We start from the raw sequence: 6,811 nt of genomic DNA, 5'->3' as shown, positions 1-6,811 counted from the left end.
TGGTGAAGGTTGTGCTGAGGAGATCCTGGAGCACTTGCTGCAAGGTTCTGGCTTTGGCAGTGTGCTGCTGTAACCATGATGAGCTGCAGACAGAAGCCAAGTGAGGGAGACAGCAGTAGGTTACCAAGCTGAAGTGGGCACAGCATTTCTTGGTGCACTTTCACTTGAGACTCTCTCATACAGGGCCACAACACAAGGGGAGGAAACGGTTCCTAGCATTTGCTGTCTCCTACCAGCTCAGTTGGAGGAGAGTGGATGGGAAACGGAGAGCAGGGAGTCCATTTGCTTTCCACCTCCCCATGATGGTTTTTTTTTAAACACTTCACCCACCACAACCCTGTTGCTGTGCCCAGACTCTTCCAGAAGCAGTCTGGGACTGTTCCCTTTGGCTCTAATAGATCTCCAACGCTTGCAGCAGTGCCAGCAGCTGTCTGCAAGTGAAGATACTGCTGCTTCTCAGGATGAACCATGGTAACTGGAGAGAAGAAAGGAGTCTCTGGGGGTTCTTAATACTCCACAGCTCTTGAAGTACTTATGCAGTAAGGTAAAAAAAAAAAAAAAGCCTAATTCATTTTGCATTTGAATAAGTCCTTGGCAAATGACTTTGATTCTCCAGATCAAGAAGACTGATGCCAGCTACTGAGACAGTTAAGTGTGGCAGAATTTAGTGGCCCCACTCACCTGAGCCCAAAGGCAGCCTGAGAAAATTGCCTTTGCAAGCACAGGGCTAGAGGGGAAAGTACAATCCAGGCACTGGGCTTTGTTCTTCTTAAATATGACCACATGGCAGCCATTGGACCTGACCACAGCAGTGAGCAGGATGCTCAGCATGCAGAGGCCCAGGGAAGCTGCTGGGATGTGCTGGCACTGCAGGGCCCTCCTTCCCCAGCCACAGCAGCAGCTGGCTTCCTCTGGAGATTTACTGACCCAGGCAAGTTCACTTGGAATCAAATCCAAGGTGCTTTGAAGGTGTTAGTGAGAACTCACTCTGCTGAGAAGAGCTCATGAGCTCAGCTGAAGCTGTCTTTAGTGCAGGTGAATGCAGCTCACAAAGACTGAGGAGAGCACCCAGGAGTTAGTGTGATTAAGATCATTTACTCCTTTTGTAATTGTAAGAAAGCTTTCAGGTTCATCAAGCAATCAGCTTCTGTTCCTTTTATCCTGAAATGGGTACACCTACTGGAGCTCAGCTGCATGTCACTTTGACAAAACACATTTTTCTGAGCCACATCTACATGAAAAAACTCCAGATGATTATAAACATTTCTATTCACATCAAAAACATTTATATTTGAAGTGTTTCTTTGTCTTTTCCTCCCTAGAGTTTGCTGCTAAATCACAGCTGCTGAGGGGGGAGCTGGCACTGGTGCTCAGTCTTCCCACCTAGCACAGCAGTACTAGTGGGGTTGCCATTCCTTTATGCCATTCCTGCTGGAGGCCTAAGGACTGTCTGAGCTCAAAGCTTCAGCCCCAGGAGAGTCAGGAAATGCTGCAGGCTCAGGTGTCCTGGCATTGCTGTGCCCAGGTTTGCCATGGGTGCACGGGGACATCATTCCTCCTGTTCTACCACAAGCCAGTGACTGGAAGTGAGAGACAGTCAACCAGCATCTCTGCAGGGAGCTGTGAGTAAAGTAAGAGCAGGCAGCACCCAGCTCCTGCTGAAACCTCAGCTGGCCTGGTGACACCCAGCCTCCTGTACCTGCTGGGCAGTGACCACAGCCAGGCAGAGGCTGCATGGGAGGTACTGCTGTGAACAGGCCCTGGGTGAGAAGACACCTTGCTGCTGGGCACTGTGCTGCTGGGCGAGGGCACCTGATGTGCCTGTAGAAATGGAGGAGACCTGAAGCTGTTTTTTCAAGCAGGGAGCCTGCTGGTGCTCTGGGAAGGATGACCTGTGGCTGCTGAGGCCACGCTGTGGCACACTGGTACAGGTGCTGCTATGAGACAACAAAGTGGCATCTGGCCTGGCAATGTTACCCCCAAGGTTAGCCATGGGATTGGTTTTTGGCAGCTCTGTGTTGTCCCACCAACAGTGTGCTCGTTCACAGCTGCTTCTGTGTGCAAACCCTGCAGCCACACGAGGTGTTATATAAAGCAGTGCCTGAAATCCCAGCCAGCCTCCGGAGCATCCCCACTAGAGCAGCAAAGCTGGCACGGGTGGGAGGGAGGACAGGAGACCTCCCCACAAGCCTGGCAGAACGTGGGCTGCAGGCAGTGGTGGAGGCTTAGCTGAGACAGTTTCCACCTGCTCAGGATGAGCCAGCAGAAGGAAAAATTAACCCATCCAGCACAGTTTCAGCATAGCTGAGAGCCTTCGGGGCAGCAGGCAGCCAGGCCAACACTGAGCTGCAGCACTCCTCCTGTGACCACTGAAGCCCTGCATGGCTCTTGCTGCAGTGGCCACAAACTCTTCCCTTCTCCAGATCTGAGGCAGGTAGGGTGCAACCTGCCCAGGCAGAGGCAACGCCTTCCCTTCTGTGTGGTTTCTGGGGTAAAGGGAAGCGTTTGATCGTGTCGCTGGCAGGGAGCTGATGCCCGGACAGGTCTGCTGCAGGCTCTGTCACAGAGTGCAGCCAGGGCTTCAGCTTCGCTCCATCAAGGCGATGACCTGCCCTGCATAAAGCACAGGAAGGTTCCCGTGGAAGTCAGCACACGCGGCCAGGGGCTCCGGATCAGGCCACCAGCAAAGCAGGAAGGAGGAGCCACCAAGTGGCAAAGGCTGTCACGGCTGGGTGTGGCTCTGCAGAGCCACGAAGTGGTGAGCCGTGGTCCGGTCCCAGCCAGACACCTCTGCCCTGTCTGTAACACTGCTTTTCACTGCAAACATTCCAATGTGTGCCTCACCCTTCTTAGTTATAGGAATTAGTGAGGAACTGCATGAAAAAAGGGCTTCCTATTAATGCAAGGAAGCAATGACAAGGCAAGAGATAGCAGTGGTTAAAATCAGACAGCTCGCCTAGCAAAACAGCTCTGCTCTTCCCTCATCACCATGGCACACACAGGAAGAATTATAAATAGCAGCAGAGTGCTAATGCCTGCAAGCTGCATCTTGGCAGCGCTGCCCCTGGCCACCTCTCTCTTGCTCCCGTTGCCAGTGACAGATGAGCGCAGGGACAGCAGCTGGGAGGAGAATCCCAGCCAGCAGGGCAGGCCCCAAGCCTGGCAGGGCAGGCTGCAATCCCCACGGGGCGGGCCCCGAGCCCAGCAGGGCAAGCCCTGAGCCCAGCACTCACCAGGGATGCATCAGGCAGAAGGGCCACTGCCACTGGATCCCCATCAGAAGAGCAGAGGAGAACAAGGCTCCCCTGTTGGGAACCACAGATTTTCCCGATGCAGCAGGGGGAAGAGCCCAGAGATGGAGAAAGTGATTGTTGTCAGCTGGCTCTGCTGATCCTGGAGCTGCTAAGGCAGCCTGAGCTGTGCTGATCCCTGCTCACAGCAAGGAGAAGGGCTTTGTGCCATTGCTGTGATACCAGGCTAAAGGAATACAGCCAGGGTGACAGCCAGGGTAGTCTCTGTGAGCAGGTTCTCGCACCAAAGGTGGAGACAGGGGGGCCCAAGCACCACCTCTGCTTGCATATCTTTTCAAACATATTTGAGACATGGATGTGTATGGACACTTCAGTGACTTATATGGATATGGATGTGGCCCTCACCATACAGGACAGACACAGAGCCCTAGACTCAGCTGCTTGTTCCAGATTAGTAGCAGTGGGCCCCTAATTTTGTTTGGGTTCCAGAGCAGCACACATCACTGGCAGGACAAGCAGCAGGCTGGTCCCAACCAGTGGTTCAGCGTGATGGGCAGTAACTTGGGAGCTTTGGTAGCCTAAAAGGAGTTCTCTTGCTCTGGCAGCTGCTTGCAGGTGGAGAGGTAGGGCATGGGAAGCCGTGCTGGGCTCTGAGATCTGGAAGTTCGTGTTCTGCAACCACATCCTGGCCACGAAGCTCTGTGCCAGCAGAGAGTGGGGCAGTGTCCAAGGGGTTCCCAACAGCCCAAGTGAACAGCCAGGGACCTGCAAGAAGCCGAGCAAGGCACACTTCAATAACGAAATTTAAAACCAAAAGAAGCCTAACTCCGGGAACAGGAAACGCTTGGGTGGGGCTTATCTTCTGACCAACGGCGAGGAGGAGGATGAAGAGAAGCGATTTGCAGTTGTCTGTGGTGTGAGCCGGAAAAGGGGAGGAAAGGGAGGCTGCAGAGAACTCCAGCACCAGGAGCATCACTGACGGTGAGCTGAGCGAGGGGTTGCACCCACCCGGGCAGCTGGGTTCGGCTCTCCCCGTTGAACTGCAGGTTGCTCAGAGGGGCTTGGAGATGGCCTGGGACTGTGTCCTGGCTGCCAGCAGCCAGTTGCCTTAGCCACGACTCTGTCTCCAGGAAATCTCCTTCCACTGTGCTCTCTTCCCTCAGAGTGCAGCTGGGGACGGCAGTGTGGAAGGAGTACAGGGTGCCTGGCTGCTCTGACTTGCTTACCTTGGGGTGACAGCAAACCCTTTTCCTCAGGGAAGGGAATTGCACAGCCACTTGTGCAGTCCTGCCTTCTGCTGTTTCTCACCACACAGCTCTGCTTGCTGACAGACTGACACGTACCTGCCGGGGCTTAACCCCCAGCAGTGGGAGGCCTGCCTATAAAAACGCCTAGGGGTATGGGAGATTTGAGATAAATCCCTTTCCAGTGTAACAAAACACAGAGAAAAAGCCTTTCCTAGGGTGCTCCATCCCCAAACAGCCAGCGTGTGGCTGCAGCAGCAGAAGGCTTCATCTGTGGACTGAAGTTGGGACAGAAAAGCAGACACAGAAAATCAGGAAAGCCACAGCTCATTAGCAGCAGAGCTTCCCAGAGAGCAGTCTGTGATGGGACACTGGTGCCTTGCTGGGGTTGGTCCTTCTGGTGTAGGGTACTGGATTGGGTTTGCTCCCAGAATGGTGAGGATTACCCTGAAAGTGAGAAAGATGAGCCCTGGGAAGCCAGCCCTGGTTTTCAGCCCCACATTCTTGTGGCCCAAGGGTAGTTGTAGATACTTCTCCTAAGGGGCTGTTCTCCTTAGCTTCTGTGGAGATTTTATAATGGCTTCGACCTGGATATGGGGAGCTTTTGGATTCTAATCTGGCAACCATGCTGGCTGTGCCCCTGTGAGGAAGCTGAGCTGTTAAGGCTGGGCTGCCCAGCCAGGTTTTATGCAAATGTAGAGGGGGACTTAATTTATGCAAACTAGCAAGCCAAGAGAGGAGCTGGTGTTGAAGCTCTGTAAGCTGGCTGCAGTGGTACAGTTGCAGGAGGTGGAGGTGGTTGTTTTCCTCCGTTTCACTCCAGGGAGGCTGTGTCTCTGCCATGCCAAGCTGGCTGCAGCACTAAGGAGCACAGAACTGCTGAACTGTGAGCCCCACAGGGCAGTGCTGTCAGGAAAGACTTAGGAGGTAGAGCTCGCTTAGTCCTCCCTGCTCAGCTACACCAGCATCAGTGCCCTTGGGCTTCGTGCTCCTCTGGTATAACAGGGAAGATGATTTTGGATCACTGTGCTCATTGATTGCTGTAGATCCCTTGGGAGCCTGCCAGTGCACTGCACCTCTTTATTCATGCCCATGCCCATGCACCACAGGCAATGAGCATAAGAACAGCAGCAGCAGAACTTGGAGATGCAGCTGGAGGAAATGGACTTGTTGGGGGAGGAGAGGGAATACCTGGCACAAAAAGCCCCAACTAGCAGCAGCTATATCCATGTGTCACAGATCCCTGCTGTAGGCCTTTGCCTTTCTGCTGCCCAAATCTAAGTGCCTGTTTCCAAAGACTCTCGCACTCAAGTCCTCTGAAGTACCTGCTCTCAGTGTTGCAGCATCTGACCTGTGGAAGAACTTCACACCTCACAAGAGGCACAGCACAGGCTGAGAGCAGCAGAAGATGGTAGCAGCAGATTCCCACCAGGTGATGATCTGCATCAGGGCGGCTGTCCCCGTGCCAGCTGGGCATCCCCTCTGGTGCTGCATGCCCAGCTCTGCATCACGTTTGGCAAAGCTTCCGAGTGCCTCTGTGCCACAGAATGCATCCTGCCACTGGCAGAGCCTTTCACTACTCTTCTGAGCTCTGGATTAATTTTCAGTCTGAATTTCATTAAGACAAGAGCCGAGGCCTGCATATTCCCGAGGCCGGCGCATTCCCGAGGCCTGTCTATTGGCTTTTGCCAGCACTCTCAAACTGGCCAAGTTCAGCCAAGGTGCCGCAGAGATCCTGGAGCTCCTTAACTTCACTGACGATCTGTGGCTGGGCAGAGAGAGGAAGAGGCTTGTAGCAGTGACCCTGTCCTTGGAGAGGAAGGCCAAGCACCCCTGGTAGGCAGCTTGGTTTGGTGGCAGTAGGCAGGCCCCTAGGCAGGTGGGCACAGCTGAGGTGGCCAGAAGCAGCTTGGCAGGCAGTGAGCTGTGGTGGGCTGGGCAGCTGAGGGAAGGCTGGGAGCTCCCTTTCCTGGTTCCACCACTCAAGAGCTGGTTTCCTGATGCTTTCAGAAGCAGCAGCTGGCAATGCATGCAAAGACAGCTCCCTTTCCTGTGCCCAGGCTATGTTTCTTGGGACTGTTCTGGCAATGCCTGTTGCAGTGGCTGTTTCTGTTCCATTTCCCCCTCTCTAGCTGCACTCCTGGTAACTGAGTTCAGAAGCTGTGGCCATGTCATGGGTCACCTGTCATTGTGAGCATTCTTGTTTACCACTTGCCCACAGGACTTGGCCACATCCTTGATGGCTGACAGCTAAAGTCCTGTGCTTGACCCTTGTGCAGATAAAACCTGGGGGGAAGGCTGCATGTGAGAGCAGCA

The sequence above is a fragment of the Indicator indicator genome, chromosome 12, assembly GCF_027791375.1.
Source record: "Indicator indicator isolate 239-I01 chromosome 12, UM_Iind_1.1, whole genome shotgun sequence".
NCBI lineage: Eukaryota > Metazoa > Chordata > Aves > Piciformes > Indicatoridae > Indicator > Indicator indicator.
Note: the sequence above shows the minus strand (reverse complement) of the source record.